Raw genomic sequence first — 13,345 nt, forward strand, 5'->3', positions numbered from 1 at the left:
TCTTTGTGATACTGACAGTTGGTCTCCTCTCGCTGAGAACTCTGGAAACGCAGGGTTACCATGAGCTGGCCATCCTTGCATGGTGATGTCATAGACTTTTGACAATGTCGGGACATTCCTTGTTTCTCTTTGTATCTCAGAATTTGTTACCAGCAAATGGACCACCAATGCTGTGTGGAACACCTCTGCTGGGTCACAGAATGAAGAACTTTCTTTTTCAAAGGCAACACGAGTGGATATGCAGATGCTGGAAATAAATAAAAACACAAAATGCTGGCAGAACTCAGCAGGCCAGACAGCATCTATGGGAGGAGGTAGTGACGATGTTTCAGAGCGAAACCCTTCATCAGGAGTGAAGTAACATGGGATGGTTGAGGGGGAATAAGAAGTGGGGTGAGGGATGAAGTAGAGAGCTGGGAAGTGATAGGTTGGAGGGAAATGGACTAGGGGAAGGTGGAGAATTATGGGAAATAAAAGAGAAAGAAAGGTAGGGCTAGGGGGAGTATAGTGAGGGGGAAAAAGAGAGAGAAAGAGAACCAGACTAAAATTATAGATAGGGATAGGGTAAGGGGGGGGGGGGCAGGGGTATCAATGGAGGTCTGTGAGTTGAATGTTCATGCCGGCAGGAAAATAAGGGAGATGAGGGGAAGATGTGTCTGGTGGTGTGATCCCGTAGGAGGTGGCGGAAGTTACGGAGGATTATACATTGGATCTGTAGGCTGGTAGGGTGATAGCTGAGGACCAGGGGGACTGTATCCCTGGTGGACTGGTGGGGGGATGGGGTGAGGGCAGAGGTGCATGAAATACAGGAGACGCGATGGAGGGCAGAGTTGATAGTGGATGAAGGGAAGCCCCTTTCTTTAAAAAAGGAAGACACCTCCTTCGTCCTAGAATGAAAGGCCTCATCCTGAGGGCAGCAGCGGAGGAATTGAGAGAAAGGGATAGCATTTTGCAGGAGACAGGGTGGGAGGAGGAATAGTCTAGGTAGCTGTGGGAGTCTGTAGGTTTATAGTAGACATTGGTGGATAGGCTGTCTCCAGAGATAGAAACAGAAAGATCTAGAAAGGGGAGGGAGGTGTCGGAAATAGACCAGGTGAATTTGAGGGCGGGGTGAAAGTTGGAGGCGAAGTTAATGAAGTTGACGAGCTCAGCATGTGTGCAGGAAGATCTTGTGTCTTATATAGCCAAGCTTGTCAATGACGGGTCCACAATATGAGATTTCATTCTTGAAAAACTCACTTCTCTCTCTTTGTACACAGACCATACTCACTTAGTCTTTTAAGCAGTTTACCAAGGTTCTGGAGGTGCTCTTCGTCATTTTTCCCAGTCACAATGATGTCATCAAGGTGACGTTGAGTTCCTGGGACATCTTGGAGCACTTGGTTCATTACTCTTTCACTAAATTGCTGGAGCTGATGTGACACCAAAGACGAGATGATTATACTGGAATAGCCCCTTGTGAGTGTTGATTGTGAGGAGCTTCCTGCTTGTCTCCTCAATCTCCATTTGCAGGTAGGCTTGTGACAAGTCAGTCTTTGAAATCCTCTCCCCATCTGCCGAAGATGTCTTCTATTTGTGGCAGGGAATACCGCAGAGTTTGATGCTCACTTTGAAGTGCCCACATATGTGAACAGCTCTGGCCTTCCCATTTTTGATCACCGGGACAATGGGCACGGCCCAATCACTCCACACAAGCTCAGTAAGAATTCCAGATACCTCCAAGCTCTGAAGTTCAGCATCCACCTTAGTACACATGCTCCATGGATCTTGGTGTTTTGCTTCATCCAGTTCAATTTTGAGTTTACCAATACCCTTCTTAAACACCTTCTCAGCAGCATTAAGCAGCTGTGACAGTCTCTGGTTAGGGCAACCATTTGAGCTGCAGTTGCCGGTTGATGCCACACTGAGAGCTTTGATAGTGTGCCAGTCTAGTTGAATTTTTTTCAACCATTTATGTCCAAAAAGTGCTGTCCCTCCGCTTTTCAACACATAAAGCTGTAACTGCTGTGTTTTACCTCTGTACATCATATTTATTTACAGTTTGCCTTTCAAGGACAGCTTTTCACCTCCAGGGGTCTTTAGTGTCACAAGTATTTTCTAATAGTAGCTTAGAAAATGGTCTGTTGGAGTCTGTCTCAGAAATTACAGGCAAAACTGATCCTGCATCCAGCTCCATTTTCAGTTTTACACCAGACATAGCTTTTGTGATCCATATCATCTTGCAACCTGCTTCAGTAACACTATGCAGTTCTAGGCCTTTGACAGACTCTGTGTTGTCTGATTCAGTTTCAGATTCAGTCACTTTGTGGATTTATTTAGTTTTGTGTTTGAAACTTTTAACTCTGTGTGGTTTTTCTCTATGGCTGTCTGACTTGCACACACTCTCTGTGTTGGCCTTGTCTGTGACACTTCCTGCAAACCTTTTCTTCGAAGGTTTCAAAGGTACATTTAATGTCAGTGAAATGTATACAATATATATCCTGAAATGCTTATTCTTCACAACCATCCATGAAAACAGAGGAGTGCCCCGAAAGAGTATATGACAGTTCAATGTTAGAACCCCAAAGACCCCCCCCCCCCAGCTCACCACCCACTGTGCCCTAAGACCCCAGGTCTCTGGGCAAACAGCCATAGATCTTCCGACTCCGACGACACACGAGTCTCCTGCTGAATAGCTGACCTTTGATCCACCCATCTCCAGAGCCACGAATTCTCGGACCTCCAACAGCGATCGAAGCTCTTAGGCCACGTCCTGGGCTCGTCGAATAACGGCCAGTCGTGAAACCCCAGAGCCGATCCCATTCCCGCAAAGAACTGAAGTCAGCATGTAACTCCAGGTTAGGGTCTTCAAAAGAACCCTGAAAGGGAAAAATAAAGACATTAAAGTTGGAAATAGAGCTCTTTTTGAAGATGCAAACAAAGGAGTCACTGTTTAGCGCCAACATGACTAAGCTCTGTCTTTCACCATTCTGGGACATCTTGTGTATTTCACATTCTGAACTCTTTTTCTGTAGTTCTGATGCATCCTTTCCTGCAGTCTCTAACAATATTGCAATGATTAATTGCAATAAGGACAGGATTGACCTAAGGATAGGTCTCTTTCCAACAGTAGCTTCTTTTGAATGCTTTGACTATGCGCACCACATACAAGCCTGTCCCTTAAGGCATCAGGAAGTCCATCTCTAAAGTCAGAGTACTGGGAAAGTTTGTATACTTATGTAATGTATTCAGAAATGCTTCCATCCTTGAGGTTCCTTTTGTGAAATCTAAATCTCTCAGCTATTACCAGCGGTTTAGGGCTCAAATGATTTTGTAAAATTGTAACAAATTCCATCAAACATCTTGCTGGCTTTTCAGGAGTTACTAGGTTGTGTAAGAGCCTGGACGTTTCAGCACCCATTAAGCCAAGAAGCTTTCTGTTACTCATCCGCATTGTTCATGTTACACTACAGTTCAACCCTCTCGATATATGACCCCCAGTCCTCATTAGCACTATCAAATTCATCAACTTTCCCAACTAATGCCATCGTCACGTTATTTTCACTTTAATGTTGCTGGTTGTGCGTCTCGCACTGAATACTGTGCACTATTACTCACACATCCCTTTGTTAGCGTCCGTGACGGCCTACTCCATACTGTTTCACTCTTTCCTCTCGCTGTCTCTCCCTTCCTCCTAAGTCTGTGATCTAATAACTGTTGGTACAGTTGGTGTTATTCTCTGACATTCAGTTTCGTATTCGTCACCAATTTGTTGTGTCTCTGCACAACTAGTTAGCAATTAAATGAAGACTCCCATGCAGAGGTGACTTTAATTAGTATATTCACATTGAAGAGAGTGATCAACGCACATGTGTAGACAACAGATCAATGCACATGCATAATTATCAGTCCATAATTAGTGCTAAGGGGAGGCATTGCACTAGAAGAAATAGACCCATACATTACGGGGCAGCTGATTATTAGGGACAACTCTTAAAGAACAAAAACAGATCGAGAAAATATTTGGACACTGTGCCACTTAAGTGGCATTAGACACTACCCATGCTTAGAACAAACAGTTTTTAAATAGTGTCAGTTTCATGTGTTTGTGTTCAAAAAGCAATGATTTTTGACACTGATAGTTTGTGAGAAATAAACTGTAAGACAATTCAAAACTGTTTTGCTCACTACAGTCTAAAGCATTCAGGATGATAGATGGGTGAAATGAGCAGGTGTGAACTTGAAACAATTTCACTACTTCAACAAGTTAGGAACTACAAAGAATTTGAAACTATTGATAAATCATCTTGAATGTTGCAATGAAATGAAGATTTGGAGTACGCAGTTGTTGATGGGCAGTTCATTATCTACACTAAGTGTCTGCACTGATTTTGTTTACTGTGTACAGTGAGTGAATTCCTCTTTTGATAACTAATACAGAATCTTGTAGCACTGTAGTACCATTTGTAGTGTTCTAGTTTGATCTGTATTTCATTTAAATACATAATTTGTTACTCAGTTTGTCTTTTTTATATCTTTTTGACTATTTTCATAAAACTTTGGCTAATTGAGGTTGCCACTTAATTGGGCCAAAATGTACTGGTCCCAGTGTTTCCCAATTAACAGGAATACACTGTATTTGGATGGACAGGGACTGATTAGGAATAGTCAACATGGCTTTGTGCATGGTAGGTTGTGCCTAATCAATCTTATAGTTTTTTGAGGAAGTTAGCAGGAAATTTGATGAAGGCAAGGCAGAGGATGTCGTTTTTATGGACCTCGGCACGGTCTTTGACAAGATCCCACATGGGAGGCTGGTCAAGAAGGTTCAGTTGCTTGGTATTCAAGATGAAGTACAGTAGTAGATTGAACCTGACATTGGCTTTGTGGGAGAAGCCAGAGATTGGTAGTAGTTGATTGCCTCTCTGACTGGAGGCCTGTGATTTGTGGTGCGCCACAGGCATCGGTGCCAGGTCCATTTGTCACCTGTATCAACGATCTGGATTAAAATATGATAAACTGGATCAGCAGGTTTGTGGATGACACCAACACTGGCGTTGGAGTGGACAGTGAGAAAGACTGTCAGAGCTTGCAGCAGGATCTGGACCAGCTGCTAAAATGGACTGAAAAACAGCAGATGAAGTTTAATGCAGACAAGTGTGAGGTGTTGCACTTTGTGAACAAAAACCAGGGTAGGTCTCTGTAGGGCACTGAGGTGTGTGGTAGAACAGAGGGATCTGGGAAAACAATTACCTTGAAAATGACGGTAGATAGGGTCATAAAGAAAGCTTTTGGTATGGAGGCCTTCAGAAATCAATGTATTGAGTACAGGAGTAGGGATGTTACGTTGAAATGGTGTAAGACATTAGTGAGGCCTAATTTGGAGTATTGCATCCAGTTTTTGTCACCTACCACCAGGAAACTTGTAAATACGATTGAAAGCGTGCAGAGAAATTTTACAATAATGTTGCTGAGACTTGAGGACCTGAGTTATAGGAAAAGAATAAATAGGCTAGGAATTTATTTCTTGGAGGGTTGGAGAATGAGGGGAGATTTGATCGAGGGGTATAGATAGGGTAAATGCAAGTAGGCTTTTTCCACTGAGGTTGGATGAGACTCAGAATGGAGATCATGGGTTAAGGGTGAAATGTTTAAGGAGAACATGAGGGGGAACTTCTTCACTCAGTGCAGTGAGAGTGTGGAATGAGCTGCCAGTAGAAGTGGTGGATGCAGGTTTGATTTAAACATTTCTGAGAAATTTGGATAGATGCATGGATGGGAGTGGTCTGTATGGCTATGGTCCAGGTATAGGTTAACGGGACTAGGCAGATTAATGATTTGGCATGGACTGGATGGGCCAAAGGGCCTGTTTCTGAGCTATAGTGTCCTATGGCTCTGTCCAACCTCCCCCTGTAACTTTGGCATCATCCTTCTAAGTATTTTCTACACACTTTACAGTTTAGTAACATTGTTTCTATCGCAGGGCAACCAAAACTGAACAGAATACTCCTAACTGCACCATGACCTGCCAACTTTTATAGTCAGTGCCTTGACTTAGGGAAGCCATTGTGCCAAAATCCTCCTTCACCACCCTGTCTACTTCTGACTCCACTGTCAGAGGAAGTGGCAGAGCCACTTAAATATCTACATGGATAGGAAAGGTTTATAACTGTAGGCCAACTGCAGGCAAATGGGATTTGTATAGGTAGAGTCTTGATTGGCCAGGCCAAGTTCAAATCAAGTCAAGTCAACATTTATTGTCATTTCAACCATAACTGCTGGTACAGTGCATAGTAAAAATGAGACAATGTTTTTCAGGACCATGGTGTTACATGACACAGTACAAAAAACTAGACCAAACTACATAATAAAAAACAACACAGAGAAAGCTGCACTAGAGTACAGACCTACACTGGACTGCATAAAGTGCACAAAAACAGTGCAGGCATTACAATAAATAATAAACAGGACAATAGGGCAAGGTGTCAGACCAGGCTTCGGGTGTTGAGGAGTCTGACAGCTTGGGGGAAAAGTCTGTTACATAGTCTGGTCGTGAGAGCCCGAATGCTTCGGAGCCTTTTCCCAGACGGCAGGAGGGAGAAGAGTTTGCATGAGGGGTGCATGGGGCCCTTCACAATGCTGTTTCCTTTGTGGATGCAGCGTGTAGTGTAAATGTCCGTGATGGCAGGAAGAGGGACCCCGATGATCTTCTCAGCTGACCTCACTATCCACTGCAGGGTCTTGCGATCCAAGATGATGCAATTTCCGAACCAGGCAGTGATGCAGTTGCTCAGGATGCTCTCAATACAACCCCTGTAGAATGTGATGAGGATGGGGGGTGGGAGATGGACTTTCCTCAGCCTTTGCAAAAAGTAGAGACGCTGCTGGGCTTCCTTTGCTATGGAGCTGGTGTTGAGGGACCAGGTGAGATTCTCCGTCAGGTGAACACCAAGAAATTTGGTGCTGTGTACGATCTCTACCGAGGAGCCGTCAATGTTCAGTGGGGAGTGGTCGCTCTGTGCCCTCCTGAAGTCAACAACCATCTCTTTTGTTCTGTTCACATTCAGAGACAGGTTGTTGGCTCTGCACCAGTCCGTTAGCCACTGCACCTCCTCCCTGTAAGCTGACTCATAATTCTTGCTGATGAGTTGGGTTGAAGGACCTGCTTCTGTGTCATTTCTGGGCACAAATGCATCAGGGGGTGTGCCGAGAGCATGGAAATAAACATTGTATTGAGACAGAGAACCAGCCATATTCACAGTGAAAGTCAGAATGACAAAGTACTAGAACAACCATGCTAAATCAATACTGAGGATATTGAGAGGGGAACAATATATGTCAGAATCAGATTTGTTATCACTGACATATATCATGAAACTTGTTTTGTGGCTGCAGTACAGTCTACTCAGTGGACTGAGTAGCATTTTAAGATTCCATTGTAGGTTTCATCAATTCATAACTTACAGAATAAAAGAAACTTTGATATTTTTTAACTGGAGGAAATGAAGTTCCAAACATTGATTAGCTAGTTTTAATACTGACTCTGAAATTCAAACTTTTTCAAGGAACTTAGATTGAACTAGTTATAGTCTCAGAATGTATGATTTCTCTGCAACGTTTAAGAATAAGTTTTAATGAGATAACTACTTTTAGTAACTTGATAAGGGAATTATATAGAGTTACATATTCGGTTCTGGGCCGCTTCAGTTATAATTGGATTTTAAAGATTGATTGGAAAGATTCATTTTTAATTTCAAGAATCTAGGAAAATTTATTTATACCTGGAAGTGGTTAACCTTATAGATTCCCAGAAGATTCTTGTTTATTGTGACTTTATGAGGCAACATGGTTAACAACTTGATGCTATGTGTATAATTAGTAACATACAAAACCTACAGCTCAATACAGGCCCTTTGGCCCACAAAGTTGTGCTGATCATGTCCTCACCTCAGAAGTTACTAGGCTTACCTATAGCCCTCTATTTTACTAAGCTCCATGTACCTATCCAAAAGCCTCTTAAAAGACCCAGCGTATCCGCCTCCACCACCTTTGCCGGCAGCCGATTCCACGTACTCACCACTCTCTGCGTAAAAAGCTTACCCCTGACATCTCCTCTGTAGCTATTCCCAAGCACCTTAAACCTGTGTCCTCTCATGGTAACCATTTCAGCCCTGGGAAAAAGATTGAATGAATAAATTTAAACCAATATAAATGATCATGAGGCAAACATAAACACAACCACTGTAACTTGGATCAACAAATTATCTATCCAGATGTTGTCCCTACAGGTCTGCCCATATTATGGTGGGAAAATTGTCTTTGCAGTGACAAATGTGGGTATGTGATACTGTGGGGAGGTGATATAATTAGTGGACAGTTCTCTCCTACGTTTCTACTGGTGATTGAAGGCATATAAATATCAAGAAATTATTTCATTGTCCTATGTGTAATTCTGCAATTATCATCACATTTCAAATTGCTTAACAGAAAGCAATCATCCTTGTTTGTTGAGAGTATAAAGGGAAGTGGTAAAACATTTGATTTAAAGTGAGCCCCTCACAACTTTAAAGTTGACAATAAAATGCATCTGGGGTTTGCAGACAACCCAAAATAAAGTTGCTTGTTTATGTTGATCTTCTATAATGTGGTCACTAAATGGAAACAATTCAAAAATAACTTAGTTCCCTGGTAACATCATTTAGACTCATCCTGGCTTAGATCCAGCGTCTTGGTTCACATCTCTGTCACATGGAGGACTCGACGAGCTGACGCTCTGCACCAATAGGCATCCCATGAGGCAGAGTAGATTTCGAGGGACAAATAGCCTACAGACAGTTAATCCAGAGACCTCCAGGAAGCTTTGATGGGTTTTGTTAATTAGTTGTTTGTCAAAGATCTTTGAAATGTATCTCCATCAGACAATAACACATAGGAGCAGAATTAGGCTATTTGGCCCATCAAATCAGCTTTGCCACTTCATGGCTGATCCAATTTTCCTCTCAGCCCCAATCTCCTGCCTTCTCCCTATATCCATTCATGCCCTGACCAATAAAGAATCTATCAACCCCTCCCTCAAATATACATAAAGACTTGGCCTCCACAGCTGACTGTGGCAAAGAATTCCATTGAATCACCTCTTTCTGGCTACCTCATCTCCATTTTAAAAGGATGCCTCTCTCCTGAGGCTGTGTCCTCTGGTCTTAGACTCTCCCACCATAGGAAACATCCTCTCCTCATCCACTCTATCTAGGCCTTTTACTGTTCAGTAGGTTGTAATGAAGTCTCTCCTTATTCTTCTGAATTACACTGAATTTAGGCCCAGAGCCATCAAACGCTCTTCACAAGACAAGCCATTCAATCCTGGAATCATTTTCACGAGTCTCCTTCGAACCCTCTTCAGTTTTAGTACATAAGGAGCCCAAAACTGCTCAGAAACTCCACTGAGGTGTCACAAGCACTTTATAAAGTCTCAACATTACATCCTTACTTTTATATTCTAGTCCTCTTGAAATGAATACTAACGACACATTTGCCTTCCTCACCACTGACTCAACCTTTAGGGAATCCTGCACAAGGACACTCAAGTAGCTTTGCACCTCAGTTTTTATGTATGGTCTCTCCACTTAGAAAATAGTCAACCCTTTCATTTCTTCTACTAAAGTGCATGACTGTACACTTCCCGACTCTGTATTCCATCTGTCATTTCTTTGCCTATTCTCTAATCTGTCTAAGTCCTTCTATAGTCTCTCTATTCCTCAAAACTACTAGCCCATCCACCTATCTTCATATCGTCTGCAGACTTTGCAACAAAGCCATCAATTCCATCATCCAAACATTGACATAAAATGTAAAGAGAATTGGTCCCAACCCAAACCCCTATGGAACACCACTAGTCACCGGCAGCTAACCAGAAAGGCTCCCGTTTTTTCCCACTCTTTCCCTCATGCCAATCAGCCATTGCTTTATCCATGCTAGAATCTTTCCTGTAATACCATGGGCTCGTAGCTTGTTAAGCAGCCTCAAGTGTGGCACCTTGTCAAAGGACTTCTGAAAATCCAAGTACATGACTTCAACCGTTTCCCCTTTGTCCATGCTTCTTTTTCTTCAAAGAATTCCAACAGATTTGTCAGGCAAGGTTTTCCCTTGAGGAAACCATGCTGACTACGGCCTATTTTATCATGTGCCTCCAAGTACCCTGCAACCTCATCCTTAATGATCAACTCCAAGATCTTCCCAACCACTGCAGTCAGATTAGCTAGCCTACAGTTTCTTTTCTTCTAGGTCTCTCCGTTCTTAAAGAGTGGAGTGACATTTGCAATTCTCCAGTCTTCCAGATCCATTCCAGAATCTAGTGATTCTTGAAAGGTCATTACTAATGCCTCCACGATCTCTTCAGCTACCCCTTTCAGAACTCTGGTGTGTACACCATCTGGACCAGGTGACTTATCTACCTTCACACCTTTCGGTTTCCCAAGAAACTTCTCTCTAGTTATGGTAACCACACACTTCATGACCCCTGACACCCGAAACTTCCACAGTGAAGGCTGATGCAAAATACTTATTCAGTTTACCCGCCATTTCATTGTCCTCCATCACTACCTCTCCAGCATCATTTTCCAGCAGCCCAATATCCACACTTGCCTTTCTTTTACACTATGTATCTGAAGAAACTTTTGGTATCCTCTTTAATATTATTGTCTAGCTTACTTTCTTATAGCATCATTACCTTCTTAATGACTTTTCTGGTTGCCTTCTGTGGGTTTTTAAAGGTTTCCCAATCTTTCAACTTCTCACTAATTTTTGCTCTATTATAAGCCCTCTTTTTGGCTTTTATGTTGACTATGACTTCTGTTGTTTGTCATAATTGTTTCATCTTGCCTTTAGAATACTTCTTACTGTTTGGGATGTACAGTATATGTCCAATGCCTCCTAAATTGCTTTCAGAATTTCAGCCATTGCTGCTCTGTCGTCATCCCTGCCAGTGTTCTTTTCCAATCAATTCTGGCCAACTCCTCTGTCATGCCTCCATAATTCCCTTTATTTCACTGCAATACTGATGCATCTGACTTTAGCTTCTCCTTCTCAAATTTCAGAGTGAATTTGATTATGTTATGATCACTTACCCCTAAGGATTCTTTTACATTAAGCTCTCTAATCAATTCTGGTTCATTCTGCAAAACCCAGTCCAGAGTGGTTGACCCTCCAGTGGGTTCTACCATGAGCTGCTCTAAAAAACCATCCTTTAGTTGGCACTCTAGAAATTCTCCCTCCTGGAATCCAGCGCCAACCCGATTTTCCCGGTCTAGCTTCATATTGAAGTCCACCATGACCAATGTAATATTACCCTGTTGCCATGCATTTTCTATCTCCCATTCTAATTCATAGGCCACATCTTCACCACTGCTTGGGGATCTGTACACAACTCCCATCAAAGCCTTTTCAACCTTGAGTTCCTTAGCTCTATCCACAATCTTTGAATACCTTCCGACCTAATGTCACCTCTTTCTAATGATTTGATTTCATTTTTTACCTAAAGGGCAATGCCGCCTCCTCTGCCTTCTACTCCCAGCTATAATCTTCTTTCAGCCATGATTCAGTGATGCCCACAAAATCATAACTGCCAATCTGCAACTGTGCTGTAAGTTCAGCCACCTTATTCTGTTTAACACCTTCAAATATAACACCTTCAGTCTTGTATTCACCCTTTTTGATTTTGTCCACTTTTTATGTTGCAGCTCACCCTGTTGACTGCAATTTTGCCCTATCAAAGCCTCTCCTCACTACACATTGCCTCTGTTTGTAAACCAGCTATGCTCATCTTCAGCACTCGCATCCGCCTTTCCTACGATACTTCTTGCACTGAAATACATACAGCTCAGGACACTAGTCGCACCATGCTCAACCTTTTGATTCATAACTCTGTCTAAGGTCTTACTAATATCTCCCTCCACAACCTCTCCACTAACTGTCCTGGTACTCTGGTTCCCCCCCCCCCTCTGCAACTCTAGTTTAAACTCCACTGTGTACAGTACTAGCAAACCTTCCCACTAGGATATTATACGCTAGCCACATATTAAACTGTGTAATCTTCCTAGTTCTGGCCTCACTAGCATGTGGCATGGGCAGCAATCTTGAGATTGCAACCCTGGAAGTCCTGCCCTTTAACTTAGCACCTAACTCCTTGAACTCCCAAAACAGAACCTCATCACTTGTCCTGTCCATTTCATAGGTACCTGGCTCTGGCTGTTCACCTCCCCATTAAAGAATGCTGAGCACTCGATCCAAGATATCCTGAACCCAGGAGGCAACATACCATCTGGGAATCTCGTTCTCATTCTCAGACCTCCTGTCTGTTCCCCTAACTAACAAATCCCCTATCACCACCGTGTGCCTCTTCTTCCCCCCCCCCCCTTACCTTCTGAGTCACAGTGGCAGACTTAGTGTCAGAGACCTGACCACTGTGAGTTCCTCTGTTAGATCACCCCCCCACCCCAAACAGTATCCAAAGTGATATACCTGTTGTTGAGGGGGATGGCCACAAGGGTACTCTGCACTGGCTCCTTAACCCTTTCCTCTTCCTGTTGGTCACCCAGTCTCCTGTGTCCTGTACCTTTGGTGTAACTACCTCTCTATATGTCCTGTCTATCACCCCTTCGGTTTCCTAAATGATCTGGAGTTCATCCAGTTCCAGCTCCAACAGGGTTTGTCAGAAATTGCAGCTGGATGCACTTCTCGCAGTTGTAGACATTGGCAACACGGGATGTCTCCCTGCGAGAGGAGCATTCAACCATCTCGACTGTCCTATCTAAGCAGATATAAAGAAAGGAAGGAAAAAGAAACTTAACTTTGAGCTTTTTTTTTGTTTTCCCTGACTGATGCCCCTCTTCGGTGAAGCCTCAAAGAGCTAAAGCCTCAAGATTACCACTCTGTTGCCGATGGCATGTTGATATTTTAGAAAAATATCATTGTACAATTGAAAAAAATAATGAAATCACTAATAATATTAACCTAAAGCAAAGTAAGTCAAATGAATTACAAGTTTACCTGTGGCTATCTTTTGCCCACAGGATCAGAGACCCTCAAACAAAGAGATGGTGTCATCATTGGTACATGAGACCACCCTGTTGAAGGGTTGGGTACAAAATGTAGCTGTCTTCATTTATCAGCGAGTCTCTGGGTTCATGGGTGAATCCAGGGAATGGCTCAATTAGGCGCGCATCTGAGGCTTCTGCCTTCGACGATGCATGCGTCCAAACCTGATTCCAGCATGATTCAACCCTACACTGAAGTCAAGTACTTAAGAGGGCATTCATTTAAAAATCGGGATGTGTCAGATTTTCTTCTCAAAGGGGGTGCTGGATCCCTG

Source organism: Hypanus sabinus, chromosome 2, assembly GCF_030144855.1.
Source record: "Hypanus sabinus isolate sHypSab1 chromosome 2, sHypSab1.hap1, whole genome shotgun sequence".
In the NCBI taxonomy this organism is placed as follows: domain Eukaryota; kingdom Metazoa; phylum Chordata; class Chondrichthyes; order Myliobatiformes; family Dasyatidae; genus Hypanus; species Hypanus sabinus.